The sequence below is a fragment of the Ambystoma mexicanum genome, chromosome 2p (assembly GCF_040938575.1).
Source record: "Ambystoma mexicanum isolate Mex_15411 chromosome 2p, UKY_AmexF1_1, whole genome shotgun sequence".
NCBI lineage: Eukaryota > Metazoa > Chordata > Amphibia > Caudata > Ambystomatidae > Ambystoma > Ambystoma mexicanum.
In genome coordinates this window covers 736,870,381-736,892,171 of record NC_090923.1, presented here as the reverse complement: position 1 = coordinate 736,892,171, position 21,791 = coordinate 736,870,381, and positions in this window count along the sequence as shown.

The following is a 21,791-nucleotide window of genomic DNA, read 5'->3' as shown; positions in this document are numbered from 1 at the left end:
GCAAAGCCTGCTTCTGGTAAGCAGAAGGAGAGACAAAAGCACAAAGATAAGGAGGGTGGGGGATCTGACAAAACTTCCTCCCATAAGGACCACAAAAAGCATAACAAGGGCAAGCCACATGGAAATGTTCAGAATAGTGGTAATCATCCTCCCAAGCATAGCTCCGGTTACAGTAAGCCTCCCTCTGTCCCAGGTCCCAGTGGATCTTGTGTGGCTTGTGGAGCAAGTGACCACATAAAGTGGTACCCTGGATTTAAGGTCAAAACCTTGGAGGTCCACTCTGTGAGTCTGGCCTTCCCCTCATATGAGTAGGAAGAAATTGTCACTGGGGCATCCTTCTCTTCAGACTTGTTCCTCAGCGGGATAGAGTCTGAAGTAGTCTTAGTATCCCTGTGTTCCTGGGAGCCTAGAGTTTCAGAGGCCTCTGATAATATTCCGGATAATACCAAGCACAACTTTAAAGACAGTGGCCCTCATTACAACCCTGGCGTTAAGGGGTTAACGGTGCCGCAAAAGGTGGCGGCGCCGTTAACCCCTTAACACCTGATTACGAGGTCCCTTTGCGGGTTGGCGATTTTAATGCCTGCTTTTTGCAGGCGTTAAAATCCAACCCGCAAAGGGACCTTGGTGCTAAGTACGGTGCCGCAATTTCCATTGAGCCCATTCCGCCATGGCGGAGTCGGTAAGTTACCGGCATGGACCATGGTGCTATTAGCACCATGGTCCAACACCAGGGTTGTAATGAGGGCCAGTGTGCTAATCAATGGCGTTGACACTCCTACCCTTAGGGATAGTGGGGCCAGCAGAACTGTGGCGGATAATAATTTGGTAAACCAAGAAGAGCTTGTCAGAGCTCCCTTGAGTCCCACCAAGTTAGCTGATGGCCCCCCTCCCAGTAATTCCTGTAGATCTAACCATTAATGGTACAATAGTAAGGATACATCCTGGAACACACAAGGGTTTATTCATCTCCTTCAAGATCTTCAATTATCCTTGGAAAATAACTTCGCCACATGTTTACAGGAGATGTTGCTACGCGATGCCCCAGTTAGAGATGGCTACTCAATCTTGCTCAATCCAGCGTGAAAAAACAGGTTTGGTCGCCCCTTCTCTGGCTTATCAACAATGGTGAACAATTTGTATGGATGGACAATAATCCAGGTGTATAAGCCTAACCTGTTTGTCCAAGGAACTTTGATGGAATTAAAGGCGATGAACAACACACAATCTAAAAAGTTGCTTTTGATAAACACTTATTGGAATCTGAAAATGATCTCAACTGCTAGTTACCTAACTTCAGTAACGTCAGTGATGGATGACTGCATACTAAAGTTCAGTGAGGTGAACATGATAATATGTAGTGACCTAAACTGTTCTTGGTTTGATGACAATTCTCATGACCCCGTGATTAACAACATGTTATCTGATTGCAATACTCATAGAAGACATCTCTGGCAACTGGCTCTGGAACCCTGTAACTGTGAAATGCCGAATGGAATGGCTAAAAGCGACAAGTCCACTTGGCACCATGGGACAATGCACAAAACCTTAGATTACATATGGATTTGTAATGCCTTGTGGTCACAAATCAAAGATTTAAAAATATGTAAATCCTTAAACAGTGACCATGATCGACTAGAAACGTCCTGGCTTCTCCAGAGTGCGGCCTCACATGCTAAATATCATACGTTACTAGAAGTAAACTGCAGTGGGAACAGATTGAGAATAAACACATCTCAATTAAACATGCTAGGTCAAAGCATACAATACGGAAATCTGTCCCCAAAAAGTAAAATAAACTACGCACCAATGATCTCTAAATTTAAGGTGGAAGTCCCTGTAGGAAAAAGGTCCACTCAATCATGGACGCATGTGTTTAGCACCTCTGTGTGTCAAAAAAAAAAAGAATTTGAAGCAGGACCTTAGGAAACTGAAAAAGCTATTGGGGGCTAATGCTAAGCCAGAAATCAAAAAAACGAAAAATGAGATATCGAAACTGGCTGAAATCCTTTTCTCTAATAAGGGATCAAGAACGAGGCGAAATAATCTTGAATATGATTATTTGTCACAAAACAAGAGAAATTTGGAGAATCCTAAATAATGGATCCTTGATTCAAGAAGTGAAGCAGTCAAATGGAATATCAAGTACGAAATGGGAATAACATTTTCGTAATGTATTTAGCACATCGAGTCCACTCGAAAACAATACAATTGTAATATTCAACAAAAATTGGAATGTAATTGAGTCTGCAGAAGACATTGCAACTGTAATTCAGCATCTAAAAAACTCACGAGCAGCAGGACCCAATGGCATCACTAATGTCATGTTGAAGGCGAAAAAAAAACAATGGTCTTGCTTCATCGCAAAACTGTTTGAGCTGATTTCAACGTTGAAACATGTACCTCACTCGTGGTAAAACAGCGATGATTATTCCGATGTTTAAGAGGGGCAGTCGAAACGATCCTGCGACTTATCGCCTGATTGCCCTTCTCGACACCATTGGTAAGATCTTCACAACGTGTTTGCAAGGCAAACTGTCAACTTGGGCCAACAAGGCAGACTTGATGGACTGCTGTCAAACAGGTTATACGTAAGGAGGGGGGCTGAGGTAAACCTGCTACTACTAAACGTGCTAAAACAAGAGACGCTTGCATTTATTGACATGCATCAAGCTTTTGACACAATAAATCATGTCAAACTGTGGGAAAAGTTGACTAAGTGGTCCTGTCCACCGCCATTATTACAGCCACTGATGGCCCTTCATGCAAATACAAAATTCATGTGCAAACTAATGCACAGGGGGAGCTATCAGAAGAAATTCAGACAAGCAAAGGTGTCAAACAAGGCTGCCCTTTGGCTGTGCTCTTGTTTAAATTATTCATTTCTGACATACCGGTAGCACTACAAGAAGTCAAGTGTTTTCCTCCGAAATTCAATGGCCTTCAGAGGCTTCTTGCTAAATTTCAATCTTAATCCGAAGAGAATGAATTAGTAATAAACGAGAAGAAGACAAAGATCTTGACCATTGATAAATCGGAGAAAAAGAAGGGCAAATCATTCAAGTGGACAGTGGCAGATAAAACAATTGAAAAAGGCGCTGCTATTTGCTATCTAGGAGTACTTTTTAACAACTCAATCAGAGAGTGGGACTGGTCACTGGTTCTAAAACATTGTATGACTAGCTTTGGGTTACAAGGGGCAAGAATACATGCTGAATATGGCAAATTCACATTAATCCCTGTTCTGACATTCTATAAGCAGAAAGTCGTTCCTGCTCTCTGTTCTGGTGCCGAAGCAGGATAGAACTTGAACTACCAATGTTGGGCAGTGTTGGAAGGGAAGTTCTGGAGACGAGTCCTAAGATTACCATCTTACATTTCAATAATAGCTATTAGGCATGAACTAGGCCTGGACTCTCTTTATGTCACAGTGCTATGGGGATCTATTGCCATGCGAAGTAAGATGTACCTAACAGACCTTGCACCAGCCTATCGAATTTTGGCTCCAACCTCGCAGCATCCCCATGATGGAATCCTGGGGTGTTGGGCTAACAAAATAAAGTCAATTGTGGCAGAGGCCGAAATAAAATGGCAAGCAGTGATGTCTTTCCCACAATTAGCCCAAAATAAATGGAGACATCGGAGTTGGATACAGAACAACAACAAATGCTTCGCGGTGAAGACCTGCTTGTACTTAGGTCTAGCAGCTAACAGCTTGGATCAGCTACCAAAATATATTTAAAAATACGCATCAAGGTAACATCATGAAAAGTTTCTGAGGCTTCGGTTGAATGCATACCAAACAAAAGACTTACTTTGGACTAAACATGATATCAACACATGATATCAACACAACTGACAATTTATGTAGATTTAGTATGATTGCTGAAGAATCTCTAAAACATTTGATAACGGAATGCCCTGATCTTGTATCCATGAGATCTCTCATGTTGGGTAACTATGCTCCTGCTAACAACAATACAGAAGCCTGGTGGTTCACCATGCTCTCAAGTAATAAAGAACCCCAAACGTGTGTGGTGATAGATTTCTTGGACAAGTCTTACCAGATGATCTGCAGCTGTGAACGACTTCTATTACTGATCGAACTAACAAATGAGAGTGATATGTTGGGCGATCCCTGGTGTATTATTCTAGATTCAAGATATTCCGTGAATAATTAAGGAAATGGGATATCACAGTGATTAGGTTTTGACTGTGTGTATCTAAAGAATTTTGAAGAAGTGGAAGCTGGTTGATTGATTGAGGTTCTTATTTTGCTTTTCTTTTCTGTGTTGTGTGCGGTTTGGTTTGTTTGTAATAAAAGTTTGTATAAACTAAATGTTACAAAGAAAAAAAGAAATAGTAAGGATAGCCGTGAGTGTTCAGAGGAAAGTCCCTGGAAAGGTTCTGTTGGGAAATGACCTCAGAGACTTAAGTCTTGTGGGGGACACACCAGAAAGGCCATGCACAAGGTCACAATCAAAGGCCGCCCTGGCCAAGTCAAGGGCTGAGCCAAAGCCAAAGGGGAAACCCAAGGCTAAGGGAGTCAAGAAACTCAGAAAAGGGAAAAAGAGTATTACCCCTAACTCACCTGCCACTGAGGTGGAGGTAGTTGAGCAAGCACCTGAACCTGTACCTAAACCTGACGAGGAAGAGGTGCTGCCTGAGGTTCTCAACCAACATGACCATCCTCAACGCCAACGTTTATTGGTTGAAGGTGGTCCTGATAGTGAAGAGTTTAGTAAGGGCCAACCCAACGTGAGTGCCCATCTATAGAAGGCCTAAGGAGATAGGCCTGTTCCCAGCTTAAGGGCGAACCTCCTGGAAAACATAGGATTCATTGGGAAGGTGGACTCCTGTACATTGAGCCTACAGAGTCTACTGAACATGACCACGGGAGGTTGGTGGCCCCCCTTCAAGTAAGGCCCTTCCTCCTACAACTGGCTGGTCACCTTGTTCCTCTAGCTGGTCACCTTGGGATCAAGAGAACCAAGCAGAGGCTATCCATGCATTTCTACTGGCTCAAAATGTGGGTCCAGGTGGAAGGCCACTTGTCAGATTTCTGGTAAGAGTAGTTCAACAATCCAGGCTCCATTGGTGCCACTCCCAGTGGTGGGGTGCCATTTGAAAGAGTAGGAATCGACCTTGTTGGTCCCCATGACCCTCAGATATCCTTTGGCAATAGGTTTATCTTGGTGCTGGTTGACCATGCCACCAGATATCCTGAAGCCACCCCATTGAAGAATGTGACTGCCAAGTCAGTTGCACAAGCATTATTTGGCACCTTTACTAGGGTTGGCTTCTTTAAAGAAGTTGTGTGCGACAGTGGCAGCAACTTTATGTCTACGTACATGCAAGCCATGCGGAAAGAGTGCGGTGTCACTTGTACGTTTTTATCGGCTTATCATCCACAAACTAATGGCTTAGTTGAGATGTTTAATAGAACATTCAAATGCATGATTGGGCCTCTGGAAGAACGTCAAAGGAGAAAGGGGGATCTCTTGTCGCCATGCCTACTCTTTGCCTGCAGAGAGGTACCTCAAGAGGGGGTTGGCTTCAGCCCCTTTGAGCTTATTTTTGGTCACCCTGTTAGGGGACCACCAGCCATAGTCAAGGATGGGTTGGAGCGCCCTACTCCTTCCATCACTACCAATGTAGTAGACTATGTGCTAAGGTTAAGGAAGAGGATGGTCCTTCTGATGGCTCAGGCCAGTGATAAGTTGAAGGCAGGTCAGGCTCTGATGAAACATTGGTATGACCAGAAGGCTTCACTTATGCACTTCACCTCAGGCCAAGAAGTCTTGATTATGAACCCTATAAGGCCTATAGCCCTCTAGGATGAATGGTGAGGCCCTTACACAGTTGTGGAGCAGCTGGGTGAGGTAAACTATTTAGTGGACCTTAAAAGGTCACAGTGTGCCCAGCAGTGTGTTAGGTTTTTGGTGGAGCAGTGGAGTCGGGGAGCACTGGACGCTGTAGACACGGTTTTGAATATACTGGTAAGCGAAATACTGCCTGAACTCACGTAACTGACTCTGCTGTTAGCCGACTCATGTCAAGCTGACTCCTACAGCCAGCGCGCCACACGTTGCGTCCTCTGTCAATATTCAATCGCCATTGCACTGAAGAATGAACACGAACAGTTATAGGCGCCAACAAGGGCAGCGTGCTATAGCCATTTTATTTTCATTCGCAAACTCTCACTGCATTTCCTCGTCAGCTGTGTCTCTATTGGAGGGGAAGAGCCACTGCAATGGCATTGACTAGTAACCAGGAGGGGAGACGCACATGTGTCAGAATGGTTCTCTAGGCACTATTTCCCTTTTTGTGTGGTGTGCTCCCAGCACTATGCTTTAGTTATCCCCTGAGCGGAGTGTGAATCGATCCCAGTGCAGTGAATCAGACCCTCTGTTGTAAACTTGACTTGCTGCAAGTGCCCATCACATTATCGGACATGCCAACAGCACCTGCCTACATGAACTTTTTTTTTTGTCACTGTAATCTGTATTGATAAATCAGTTTTCTCCCACACGTTTGAAGAGGATCACGCCCAAAAGGGGCGTCTGCGGGCCTATGAGCCTTGGAATTCTCGAGGCTAGGACTCAAGGTCTCACGTGATAACTGTGAATCACTCCCTTCCAATGTGTGGGTGTTTGATGTATACAAATTTGTAAGGCTGATTGCGGTGCTAGTGTCGCTTTATATTAAGTCACGCTCTTGGCATGCCATGGTGATGTATAGGGACTTATGAGTGCTTATAAGTGGGCACATTCCTCCTGACAAGTGCATCTCCTAAGGAGCTGACTGCGAGCCCTTGAGCCTTTGAACCTCAGGAGACAGACAATAAGCAATAAGTATCGGTGCCCATTTAGGCGCTTCCTTTTTTGGTGTTTAGCAGTTGAATACACGCGAGGGGGATTATTTACTGTGGACTGTTGTTGATTCCTATATATGGGAATTTGAATTTTGTGGGGATTGATTTGATTTACCTCCGAATATTACAGCAGCTCATTATATTATCACTAATACCAAACTGGTCACCATCTGCCTTCTTAGCTGAGTTACAGCCTTGTAGATATCAGTGCCCTGTTTTTCAGCTGTATTCTAAGAACCCTTTCGTGACTAATTGAGGGTAGACTGGAATGAGGGTGTAGTAATTTCGGTGCAAGGAGAACGTTCATACATGCTTAAATTCCTATAACATTCACCTCACATAGTGAAATTCAGAGCAACGCATCGCTTGAGCCCCCTTGAAGTAAACGGCACATTGCCATTAGTTTTATTACCTTTGGACTCTAATTTAACATATACCTTCTTACTGACATCCTCTGCTTTTGTCAGGATTTAGCATTTTCTTGGTGTAAGGTACTTTGTGCTAAACTACTTTTTGATTGGCTCTGTAACCATGAGTCGGAATCTACGTTGTACTAACCGACCATGTGAAGTCCCATCTGGGCGATCAAAAATTATGGCTAGTAAATCTTCAAACACCGCTATTCCATTGCTGCCATCAAATAAAAAATCCTTGCTATCAATGTCAGTCCATGTTGGCCCTACGTCAGGGCTTCCACCCATAGTAGACGACCAGACTATACCATTCACAATTCCTTCTGAATCAGGGGAAGGCTTTCCTCCATGTAAAAATTCTCCCAATCAGCCCATGCCCTCATTTCTCGGTTAAGGACGCAAACAATGATGAAAATAACACAATGATTGAACCGTCCCAACAAGCTGTTCTTGGCACCACTTGCAATGATGATTATGTGGCTTTTGTGCCTATATCAGACAACTCAATGCTTGCTCCTGTGGTCATGGACGAATTGGGGAAACGGGTTCGGCTATCTCTTGGCCCATCAACACCCGTCTCCACGAGTCGGCCGCGCCGGTAACAGGTTTATCTACACTTAGCCGACAATTTATTATACAAAGAAAATATCACAGCAGGAAGGGACCTTCTTGGAACTAGTTTTCATGATGCTGTACTGCACACTGCATCAATGTCCCAAAAAGATAAAGGCCCCTCCATATCTAACTCACTAATATATCATGAGCAGGGGATCCGATCCCCTGATCAATTCAATTTAAATTCGGGGAACATTTCTTCCTCAACATCGGAAGACCTACTAACCAATATGGAAGATCATGACTTGCAGAACTTCCCTGTCATGACGAGGATACTCAACATTCTTGATAAGGGCCACGACCTCACTCATGCCTCCCTCAGAGAAATTAAAGGTGCTTTTGGAGGTATGATGGAAAAAATTAGCAAAATTGAAGGCTACATACTGGCACAGGAACAGGCTCATTCCTCTTATGCCACACTTGTAGAGAAAATGCTAACCATCAACCAACAAATTGGAGTTCATCAGTTTACACCTACAACCACCACAAGAAGCTCATAAACTGACTGTGCAGTGTTTGATTTGCTTACTGCTGGCAAGTCCTACGCTCAGGCACTTCAGGGAACTATCTACCAGGTCACCGCTTTGTCAAAGGACGAATCGATTAACTTGCTGGAAGTGGCCAAATCGCATCATGATCGTATACTCCAAGTGAAACAGCTACTTTTTGATGCTGTCTCAAAAAGACACACCCCTGTAGGGGAGGAGGCATCAAATAGACCGTTGGACACTACGAAAAGTCAAAAAATTCACCGGATAGTCCAACTGTATTGACTGACATTATTGACCAACAGGAAGCCACAAAAGTACAAAAGGTTGAATCACAGTCTCAGATATGTCACAAGGATGCAGTCCAATCAAGATCGCATTTCATTTCCCGCAACGCCAAGAAGTCATTCATTAGAGCACAAAAAAGGCTAAATATTTCTAAAGCCAAATTAAAAGATCCTCTGCCTAAAACTCCAAAAAACGATGGATCTGGTGCTACCAAAGTCATCCCAGCAGTACTAAATTTAAAGACCAATGCAAATGTGATTGAGCCTGCTCTTGATCTATTAGAACTGAACGAAGAGAGTAAGAGGTTGCTACAAATAAAACCTACAGGCGAGCCCAAAGCAACATCCCTCCTGACAAGGTCAATTGTCAAGATCGTTGAAAAAACACAAGTTCAACTCCACAACTTTTTTTCCAAGCATTCATAATAAAAAGGTAGGCACTTTAGGTATAGGGGAGGACCATATACCTGATGTGCAAAAGATTGATGCGCTTGCACATCAGGTCTCTCACGAATGTCAGCATGTGGTGACAGACAGGCAGCAGGCGGGCTCCAGCATCTGCCCCAGGACAGTGGGTCGGTGTCCAATGGAAGGCACTCCAGGAAAGGCCTGATGCCTCCAACAGAATCGGAACTCATGCCGCACCAAATTCTCAAAGAGGATCTTGGACCACAAGGCAAACAGATGCCGGAGTACTTCAAACTCTCCAAAGAAATGAAACACATCATTGGATGGGGAAGCGACTCGAACATCAATGGAAATATACGGATCAATAGATCCTTTTTGATGAATGCCTTCTACCAGATCACATCTCTTTGCATCCTTGCCACAAAAGATATCGAGTGGTTAAAACTTGTGAATGAAAATGACTATAGAGGACTATTTAAATTGCAATCTCCAATAATCACAAAGCTGATATTGGAACACAAAGAGGACCTCGAGTTCCTGGAGCTTTACCCCCACCTCTTTGGAGAGATGGACAGGGCCTGGGCCTTCCTGGAATTTGTACTTCCGGTAAAGTTGGAGAGGGCCCCTAAAGGGCCGGCACAGCCTGAGGTATCTGAATCCAACATTGAATTATGGGACCAGCTCGCTCTGCTAACCAGAGCTCTCAATGGCCTGAGCTGGATGGAACCCCTTCTCAAAGTGGCAGCTCCTATGAATGATCACACTTCCACTTCATAACCATCGGAACTTGTAATAATCTCCTGGAACTGCTGTGGAACAAAAAACTTCTATGCATTGCCAAAATTAGTGGGGCCCTTGCATACGCCTGATATATTGTTATTGCAGGAAACCATGGCACTGACGGAAATTACTCTTGATGGCTTTGTTGCCTTTTGTGCTCCAGCTCTCCGTGCTGCACTGGGATGTCCCAGTGGCAGACTTGCTGTTCTTATAAAGAACAACTTTGTATTTACAGCCAAAATTTGGGATCACACTGACACCTTTCTGATGGTCGTGCTGACGATTTTTGGAAACCCTGCGCTAAAAGTAGTGCTTATCTCCGTTTACTGGAATCCTCAGCAACATCACTCAAAATGGCCCACCAACCCTTAAATAAGGCACTGACAAACGCCATGCTCCAGTATCCAACCTATGAAATTCTGATTGGGGGTGATTTTAATGCAAACTTAGAAATGGAAACAACCAAAACTACCTGTTCCATCAGAACGTCTTATGAAAAGCAGACGAGAATTAGGGGTCGCCTGTGGTTAGAATTCTTTGTAGCATGGAATCCCTATCTAAGCAGTCTATGGGTCATCGGAGACCTCTTCGATCTTCCAAATATCTGACTGAAATAGCAACTCTGAAACGTGCAAGAAATCGCGATCTAAGAGCAGCGTGACGAATATCGACAACTGCTACTTTATATACATCAACTAAAAGTGGCATTTTGGTAAAGTATAGAACTAAAACAAAAGAAATACGTCATGCGCATTATATGTTGGACAACCAAAAAATGATGGAGCTATTATTCAAATGTAATGCTAGAGAAATATGGGCAACTCTCAGAAATCCCTTGAGCAAGCAAGAGACTTGAATGGTCGCAGGTATAGATGCCTGGCAAAACTACTTTAAGGTTAAGTACACCCTGTCGCCAGAGTATGCGACACAGGAATCTGAGGCCATCATCATGACTATGGCAACTACATGCTCCTGGATATTGAAGGATGTGATATGGGCAATTTCCAAACTTTCATTTTCTAAAGCGGCGGGCTCGGATGGAATTCCTTTGTGCGTCATTAAAGATGAACCATATTTCTGGGCAAAACATCTTCTTGCCTGGTTTCATTTAGTATTCCGGACATGTATAATCCCGCCCCGGTGGCTGACTGAAATAATTGTTCCGATCCATAAATCGGGACCATTAGACAACCCCCGGCAACTTTTGGCCTATTGCCCTAATCAATGTTTTGGCAAATGTCTTCTCACGTCTAGTACTGAATGATCTAGAAGCCTTTATGATCGCTTCCCCGGTTTTGTCAAAAGTACAAGTGGGCTTCCGTAAGGAAATGGGCACTCCTTTGAATGCAACCATTCTTGCCCACTTATTGATTACATCGCGAAATGCTTCCAGTGGGCCCATTTATGTTGTCTCACTGGACCTTTCATCAGCATTCGATAGCGTGTTACGCAACCGTCTATGGATAAAAATGCAAGCATATGGAATTCCATCGTATATTGTAGCATTGATCGCGCTCCTCCATACAAAGACATTTTACAGGGTACGTATCAATGTTGCAGGCCTACTCTCAGATTACATCACCACTCAAATTGGTGTAAAGCAAGGCTGCAATCTTGCAGCAGTACTCTTCAATCTGTACCTTGCAGATATTGACACCATTTGGCAAGCACTTGATATTTTTCCTGTGAAGTTGGGACATCTACGTCTAAGCTGGTTAACGTTCGCAGACGATGTAATCCTCTTTGAAAAAACTCCTTTCGGGCTACAAAATAAACTCAATTACTTCCATCAATACTGCCTACTTAACACCTTGACTATAGCAAAATCAAACATCTTAACCTTTACGGCGAAGAAGAAACTGCCGAGCTTTAGGTAGCATATTGATGCTAAAGAGATAACCATCAAGAGAGAGATGAGATATTTGGCATATCAACTCTCAACTGGCAAACTTCACTAAATCTCAAAGCTGTCCAACTAATAGCACAGATGAAGTTGATATTCCTGCACCACTGTAAATTCTCACTGTGACCCCTGATAGATTTCTATCAGTTGAAGGCCGAACCAACACTTCTGTATGGTTTGAACCTATGCTTGCTGAATCTGGGTACATTATTGAATGTAATCCAAGGCAAATTGTGGAAAGCGGTTCTGAGGCTTCTGGGGTATCTACCCAATCCGATTCAAATTCATGAATTGGGCTTATAGCCTTTAGCCGGCAGATTTGAATGGCGGATGTTCAGCAATTGTACGAAGATGGTATCACCCCTGCCCAATTCGCTATATCAGGATTTGCATAAAATGCTGATCGAAGACTGTCCAGTATCCATAAAGAACTTTCATGAACGCATGAAAAAAGTTCTGATGTTCCAGAACTTGAATGAACCAGATATCATCGAGTGCCCAGGACTCATAAATAAATGATTCCATCTCAATTCCTGGGCTCGGAACTCAGATGAGATTGAAGGGTATTCATCCTTCACCAACTATTCTAGCTTTAGATATGCACAAAAACCTTGTTGCTTGTTCTTGTTGCGCTTTCCGGATAACAAAGCGCGTGCGACTTACATGAGATTCCGTCTTGACTTAGTCCACTCGGGATATATCGAATTTGAAAATGGCAGGGGCACGAAACACCAGATTTTGGCCTTAAATGCTGCATCTGTATTAATGAAAATGAAATGGAAACACTACAGCATCTTTTTCTGTTTTGCCCGCACTTTGAAGCTGAAAGGAAGTCCCATCTGGGCGCATATACGGGGTCAGGCCGAAATCATGAATGTTATGCTACTTGGTCCCATTGTATGTGGGGTAGCAGCGACCGGATTATATTGGCCACTGTACGATTTGTATGTGAGATTGAGGAAGCTTTGAACGAAAGAAATCAAGGAATCGCAAATGCAATTAATCAGGAATGATATCTGCACATCACCAGCCACCTTCGGAGTGGATTAGTCGATTTTGAAAATAAGCTGCACCCTGCACCTTTATGGAGTTGGATAAATGCCTTATTGAGATGGTTTTGATATTGGAATAAGAACTCACCTATAACCTAAACATGCAGGTTATGCGCTGATTCATCTCCCTGGCCCAGAGTAGGCCTAGGAGGTCCCAGTTTGACACATAAGTCATCATTATCTCACTCTGAGCTATAAGTCTACCACCCTAACAGAAACCCCTGATCCATCAAATATCTTTTGTTTTGGAGGGGGAAACCCATCTAGAGATTAGAGGTCAAGGACTATCTCTATGGAACCCATGCACTAATAACATAGCGAACATGGAAATTCACCATAGAACAGCTTCATTTTGATATGGGATAACATACTGATGCTTATTAGCATCGCATTTCAGTATTGACGCTGCATGACAGCAAAGGCTAGTCACTACAAAAAATGGGCACAGTACACTAAAAGAATCAAAAAATCAATAAATAATCAAATAAATAAATAGTTCCAAAAGTAAGCAACCCCAATGCTTCATAGTGCTACCAAATGAAGCACGACCAGTAAAACGCGTTAGAAACACTGTCCGACTCCTTGATAATAAGAGGGACAAAGGGGGCCAAATTCATGCACTTAAAGACTCGCAAAAGTCATGATATTGAGGAATTTGTGCTTGGATGATCCTGCACACTGATGAACTCTCACCTGCAGTACCAAATTGGGGATTATATATAGTGGAGATGTTGCACTTAGCTGTTTTTGCACATTATATATTTTGCACAATTGGCCTAATGCGTATTTGCATAAATCTAGAACCCATGCATATTTTGATTAACTGTTCTATTGTATATTTACATCACTTTACAATGAATGCTCCTATGTGTTTTAAGGTAATATTGTGCTTCCTGTTTGACCTAATGATAGTCAATTGGTGCATAGATGGACCCCTAGGATGTCAGATGTATATTCCCACCTATGAAGAAGTGGGAATCCTGCTCTTTATAGATAATGTTTACCGTTAACTTAGAGCAGAGCTTACATTGCCCTCGGTGGTAATAGGATGAGAAACAACAATTCGAGCATAATGTATGCTGTGAAGCCTGGGAAAAATGCTAAATTATACATTTGAATTTTTTTGTGCAAAGTTGTAATTTTAAATAAAAATTGTTTATTGATTCAAAAGATCTGCCACAGCAAGATATGTATTTTAATGGTCTTAACGGTATCTGGCTGTTATAAAGCAGCGATATAAAAATTGTAAAGGTTTTGTAAACCAAAAACAAATAAAAATATTTTCAAAAAAATAATAAAGAAAAGGCCGGGTCAGGCCCCCAAAGTGTTCCACATATATAGGCTGAAGGCTTTCATTCCTAGGGTTGAAACAGCAGCACTACTTTTGGGTTCTGTTAGGAAAGATTCCCATTTATGTGAAGTTTTGCCTCCAGTTGTGTACCCCCCAACTTATTGCTGCTGTTTAAACACAATAGTCTAACTTTGCCAGTGGAGCACAGCCTTCAGCTGCACTCCCCTGGGCTTTTCGCTCACTTTGTTATGGGGAAACTGACATTCCCTTAAAGACAGTCACTACTGGGAGACTTTGTTTCCCTTAGTTCTTGTCAATGTTGAAACCTTTCTGCAACATATTGCAAGTGCACAATGTACCTTACAGTACAGTGCACTTGGGTCTTCCTGTTATTTCTAAAGGCCCTAGAAACCTTTGAAGGATTTTTAGGAGAAGTGCAGATGTGCCTTGGTCAGGGCTGGTGGCAGCTTATCTTTTCATGTAATTGTAATCCTTTTCTGCCAGGTAAACCACGTTTCCCGCTTTTGGCACAAATAGGTGTCCTGGCTCCAAAATGGCCATGCCACGAGATTCCTTGTCCTGTCCTTCTGCCATCTTGCCCCTTCACCTTCCCCAGATCGAGCCAACCCGAGTCAGTCCTTATTTGGGCATGCATTCTCCCGCAAAACGCCAAAGCTTTCGCAAGCTTCTGCATGTCTTGTGTGTGTGCCCCCATGATGTGGGTTGGACTGTCTAGTTCCAATATACATCCTGGGTGCCAGAGAGTCTGATGTGCTTTGAATGACTGGAACCACTGTGGTCTGTGATTGGTCCACGTATGGTGTGCCTGTATGTGAGCAGATCTTCCATTGGGTCCTCTTTGTTTTGGCGCGAAGGAGATTCTGAATAAGAGAAGGCTCCAAACACCCATACCAGGTTGATCTCTGGAGTTCTCACTGAAAGAAAGATAGGATCCAAGTATCCTGAAATCAAGTAGCCGACTCGAGGAACCGCTGGTGACCCGCTAGTGACCCGCTGGTGACCCGCTCAAAGGTTTGGCACCCTAAGCCCGCTGTTGTCCCGCTGGACCCCTGTGCATCTGATCGAACTAGAAGGTCTGTGAAGGCGCTTCAACCCATTGGAATAGTGGGACTAACTACTCTTGGCACCTTCATCAAACTTTGCAAGTAAGCCTTCTCGGAAGTGTCCCTGGGCAAACCAGTGGGCTGACCAGCTTGCGCAGGACCTTTGCTCTGACACCGCCGCCGTTTTGAGGAGACCCCTGAAACTTGGTACATTGCCAGCTCTGTGTTCACAGCACTCTCACACTGGATTTCGTATGCTTGGCAATCCCAGGTCTGGAGTAAAGAGAGAATGCCCGAACCGGAGTACACGCGGTTACCCTGTCACCCATCCGTGGTGATGAACTTCGCAGGTGCCTTGCTGCTGTGCCCCCCTGTGCCCTACAGCCTGCTACAGTGAAACTGGCCTGATCCATCCACCAGGAGCAGAGACATCTACACTGTCCCATTTGGGAATCATTGCTGTAACTTTGCTGCTGAAAGCCGCAGAGCCGCACAATTGCCGCATTTGAACCTGCAACCAAAGTGGACTCGACTGCCAAAGTTTGTTCCAGATTGCGCCAGGGGTCAGTGAGTAATCGCAACCCTTACCAGTGGCCCCTAGTGCATCCATCCATTTTTCTGCACAAGTGGCCTACAGATAGACTGAGCTATCAAACTATTTCCACCTCCTGGAACCTGTTCTGACCTCTCGGGGAGACCCTCCACAAATAGTGGGAACTTATTCTGGATCACCTCACCCACCTTCCTGAGCTGCTACAGACCCTACAAGAGATCCCATTTCCGCCCATCAGCACTACCGCGTGCGCCAGCGTTGCAAGTGCTTTTGAGCAATAGGCTCCCCTCTTCTAAGGGACTGGACTGCCTTTCAGTTGGGATTGTGATTACTGCAGAACTGCCTAAAGATAATTTGCACTGCCAGTCTCCTTCCCTTTCAGGTTGTGGACCCATTCTGTGCATGTAACCCTTTAGGCCACCTGCTCTTGTATATATGTATTTTAGTAGGATTGTGTTGGTTAAAAGTGTTACTGTTGATCACTACTGTGTGTTGAACTTCAAAGGCCTTGAATAAATGTACTTATATTTTTAATATAGATACACCTGTCTGGGAGTGATTTGTGGTGTCCTTCACTCTGTGTGCTCATTGAGGTCTTTCAGTCACCCTCACCCCTCCTGAGACCTAGCCTTGACCGCCGCCAATGCTGCCTTGATTGATATGGCTTGTCCAGAAGGTTATCCTGTTCCAAGAAACTAGGCTGGCCACCAAGTCAGAGTTCAGAAATCCATTTTAACAGCATCAGACAGAGAAGAAGAGGAATTCAAACCTCTGCCTGACTTTTTACAAGGTAGTCCTTCAGATGGCTCCATTGAGGGTGTCCACATGGCCACTCACCTGACTCCTACCCAGCAAGAGGAAGTAAGAGCTTTGCTTAGGCAGATCGCCCCCTTGGTCTCACTGACTCCTGCTTTGACACATTGGTGCAAACACAAAAATTGACACGGGGACAGAGTACCTACCAAACATAGTGGGTACAGGATGTCAGACAAGGTGAGGTCCTACATCAAGACGTAGGTCAACAAGATGTTGGATCTTGGGGTGATTGAACCCTCTAGTAGTCCATGGTCCAGTCCTGTGGTTCTGGTGCCAAAGCCAGGTACCTCTGAACTGAGGTTCTGTGTGGACTACAGGACTCTGAATGCTGTCACCTGGACAGATGTTCACCCCTTACCTAGAACTGATGAGCTGGTGGATACTGTAAGGAATATATATATAAATAAGGGGTCAGATGATTTCTATCTACACTCACACCTCATCACCCAGACATTGCAGTCCGCTAGATCACCCGGCACTCTAAGTCCTGAAAAAATGGACTGTGTGCGTCAATAACATTAAAATATCAATTTAATGACACATTGAGAATGTTGTATGTTGTGATCTGATATCGTTTGTGTCTTGTTCACATACATGTCTGTTTTTGTTATGCTGTTTTAGATTTTGTTTCTATGTTGGAGTTGCCACTGTGTTATGTCAGGGTTTTTCATATGTTCTAGATACTTGAATTTAATTTGAATAAACATATTTGATGAAAAGGTGTTTGTTATTGACGCACACAGTCAATTTTTTCAGGATTTAGAGTGCCGGGTGATCTAGCGGACTGCTATGTCTGGGTGATGAGGTGTGAGTGTAGATAGAAATCATCTGACCCCTTATTTATATATATGATCCATTTCCCTGTTGGTGGAGTGAGATGAAAGATTTAGAATAGGGATTGTGTTTTTCAACCTATTTGAATATACAGGATACTGTAAGGAAGGCATGGCATCAAAAGTAAGACAGACACAACTGACCACAGTCAAGGGTGTTTATTGAATAATAAAAAAAGGTTATCTAAAGATGGGAGCAAGCTATGACCATCACATAATAATAACACAGTCCTAGTGGTGTCTTGTCAAAATAAACCAGCCTATACTAAAAATAATTATTGCCAATCCTTACCTCTAATTACAAATAGTGTGGGGAACAGTGGTATGTAAAAGAAGGAAGTGTCCAAGAAATGATAAGTCAGGATATGCAGGCCATTGGCCTCCCTTCCCCACGTTTTCAGCCTGGGGCAAGGTGACACACTTGAGTTTAGTACAGTCTCTGGTTTCTCTATCACGAGTGCAGTTGAAACAGTAGCATAAGGGCCTTCTGTGCCTAAATCTCTTTGCCTTTCAAAGTCTCTTCTTTCAGAGGGCCTAATGTGACAAACCAACAATACATTATTTTCCTTTCCGGATTTCACACACACTCAATTTCTCAGGTGATTCACTATTCACCTTGGATCCCGCTCAGCTGCGCCCAGATCCTCTTTAACACAATGCTTGTAGGATTTTCATGTATCCAATTTATCCAATTTCTCAGGTGATTCACGGTTCACCCTGGATCCCTCTCCATCGGGTTCAGATCAGTTTCAACACAATGTTCAATCAGTCTCCCTCTGCCGGGCTGGGACAAACTTTATCTACTTTTTCATCAACTTTCTTTACTCTATTTGTCAAACCGGATATTAAATTATGCCTCTTATTACAAACGATTTGTATGCATATTGGCCTATGCCAAGTTGCTTAAAATTGTACGCGAATAACTCTCTATGGCAAGGTCTTGACCTTAGAAATTAATGTAAGCTGCCATCTTGAATCAAGCCTTCATTTTAGGTTAGAAACCGCCATTTTGGGGTTTTATACAAAGTCACCCTGTAATCTAAAATGGCCGTCTCGTGTGTCCTTGTCCTTGCCTTAACCTCTTCAACCTCTGTAGGGGAGTTAATGTCCAACCTGCCCTCAGGCTATATGTTAGGGTTTTGGGGTTTTATACAAAGTCACCCTGTAATCTAAAATGGCTGTCTCGTGTGTCCTTGTCCTTGCCTTAACCTCTCCAACCTCTGTAGGGGAGTTAATGTCCAACCTGCCCCCAGGCTATATGTTAGGGTCATGTAGACCTTGTCCCTGTTGACCTTGGGAGCAGGGGATTACTTGAATTAGCAAAGTTAAACTACAGGTATATAAGGACAGTAATGCTATCCAAATATAATAAGTGAAACATTTGTTTGGTCTGTATTAAACCAGCATGTAAAGAGTGTAAATGTTAGATTAAAGAATAATGGAGTGTGTTAGTAAATGTATTAAAAAAAGTAAACCGCATACACGAGATATGTAAATTAGGAAAATGAACCTGGTGCAACCCTAGCCCAGTGTATGATTAACTTGTAAAAAGGGCTGGACATCATTTTACGAATTTTACGAACAGCTAGGAAATTCTGTCACTGCTCACATTGAACCCTGCTGGTGGTCTCTGCGATGTATTGACGGCCAAATAACTATTTGTGTACTTTGTTGACTACTGTTCAGTTTTGTAATAAAGATTCTGGAAATCTTTATAAACCCATGTCGGTGTATTTTCCTTTGCTCAGTGTAACAGCCGTAATATTGTATTTTTTTCTGATTCCACATATTAACATTGAACACTTTCAATTGTGGATGGGCTTTAGATTGACCCATTGCAGGACCACTTCGATTCACAATCCTTTATCACTCTTTCGCTATTTTGACACCTTTCAGTTGGATACCTTACAGAGACTTTCGAATGAGCATCTATGCTATGCCTGACCACTCTGTCTAAGGTATCGTATTTTGGTTTCAAAGTTCAATCACTTATTTGTTGTCCAATTTTACTTGGGTTGGTTATTACATGGACTTCATACACTGTTCACTTCAATGTTCACCATACAATGTTGATGTTTGCAACCTTGGCTTCAACACAGACCGGTCTGTTACCGGCCTTCCTAACTCACCGGCTGTGTTGATTTCACTGGCGCTGCTTTGTTGTAGGAGCCAAGGACAGTACCACGGCAGCAGGCAATTCTCTCTGCCTTGATCATCGATGTGGGAGAGCCCCGGGTACCTCTGACACGCAATGCAGAATTCTTCAGCCTGGTTTCCTGGTCTTAAGCTTCCTATTCTTGAGGTTTCGTGAAAGTAATGGTTCCTCGTCGAAAAGGTCAAGGGCACTTCCCTCCTTGCGATCCCCTTCTGTTTTGCCCTCTTACGCCTCATGCTAATCTGCCATCTTGGAACTGCTGCTTCCTCGTGTGCTTTGCCTCTCTAAGAGTGTGCTCTCGTGCTCTGCCTTTTATCCGTGTGGGGAAATGTAATATGAGTCAGGTGTGTGTGATGGTCAGCAATTGCCCGACCCTGCCTGACTATCGTATTGGGACATGTTAGGTATACGGCTCCGGTGTTAGTCTGTTTTCTCTCATAACGAGCTGTCCATGAGAAAGTGTTCATGTTGTGAAGGGGGGGGTTGAGTTCCTAAGTATACTACCTGGTAAGATGGGATAAAGGTGTTACAGGGAAGGGTATATTATGTCTCACCATCCAGCGTACCACTCTTACTCCGCAAAGACCCCTCAGCCAGGTGATCCCCCCACACTGGTCCACCCCCAGGAACTGGATCCATAAGCGACGGCTGTGTCCTGGCCACCTGGATGACAGATCCCAGTGTTACTCACCGGTCGGAGAGTAATTAAGGCAGGAGACCAGGACTGCTTAAACTGGGTAGTTGATTGAAGAGCTCGGGTTGGAGCCCCTGTGTGAGAGTAATGTCCACTTGTAAGGGATAAGAAATCATTGCGTATTGATGACTGAATTCGCACTGCAAAGGAGTTCAATCTTACAACGTTGTTTCTCTTCTACTTAGCAATTCGAGTTTCTATGACTCCAAGATGTCTCTGAACACATGGGCTACATGCTAGCATTTTGGATTCACACACATGCTCTATTAATGAGACATGAGGTGACTGATTGTGGATAAAACACGCTACGGACAAAAAACTACTTGGAGGCCGATACCAGTATAGCAATTGTGTTGCACCTTTACCCTGGTCACATGATGTTGAAGGATTCTACATTTTTAAAGAAAGTTTCCCTTGAAGAACATTCATGCATTTGCAGCAATAAAAGAACTGAAACATCTCGGGAAATAGTTTTTATAGACCCTTTTAGAGTGCCTAGTTGTGAAGGTTTTCCTCTAACAGAATCCGATTATACAGGTAAAGAGGATCTCTGGGTGTTTATGACATTTTCCAAAATGTTTCAAACCCAAAATGGTCTGTTGGTATGGAGATCCCTATCTGGATGTGACCAATGGGTGGTACCTACTTCATTTGGGAGCCTGATGTTGAATTATGCCCATGACGCTGCCCCTGCTGGTCATAGGGGTTTTCACATAACCTTAGAAGTCTTGTGAGAGGTTGCATACTGGCCACGTATGGGCCAGAACCAAACCTCAACATATACCTAAAGGGGTGTCTCATGTTAGCACATTTTCAACCAAATTCTCCCACACACAGAGCTCCCCTACAAAAAAGGGGAATGACACTGCCTTGGTCAGTTTTGCAAGTTGATTTCATCAGGCCTGTGATTCGCTCCTCTAGAGGAAACAAGTACCTGTTTACCGTAAAATGTTTGTTTATAAAGTGGGTAGGATGTGTTCCTGCCCTAAATTGTGAGGTTTAGGCAGCTGTCACACTAATGATCAATAACATCTTCCCTAGTTTTGGCCTCCCACAAAGGATTGAGTCGGACCGAGGAAGTAATTTTACCACTGAGGTGATGTCCAGGATGTAGGAGATTCTAGGGGTGATAGGAAAACTCCACATCGCCTACTGCTTGGCATCGAGCAGAGGGGTTGAGAGATACAACAAGACAATTGTATGAATACTGAAGAATTTTGTGGCTGACTCTGGATCCAGTTGGGACATTCAATTACTGCTTGTCCCGGTGGCTATTAGGTCTACACAATCTTCTGCAAATAAAATGGTGTTACCTCAGCATCTGTTCTATAGAACAGCAGATGCTGATAAATGTGTTGTCCACTCATAAGTACATCAAGAACTTAAGGAAACATCTCCAGCACGCTTTTGCTGATGTGCAGCACAACTCAAAGTTGTCAGATAAAGGGATGAAATCATATTATGATTTAAAGACCACGAATAAGGAGTCTGAGGTAGGTGACAAGGTTTAACTGTACAATTTCAAGAGAAACCAGACCAAGGAACGGAAATGTCTTCCGCAGGGA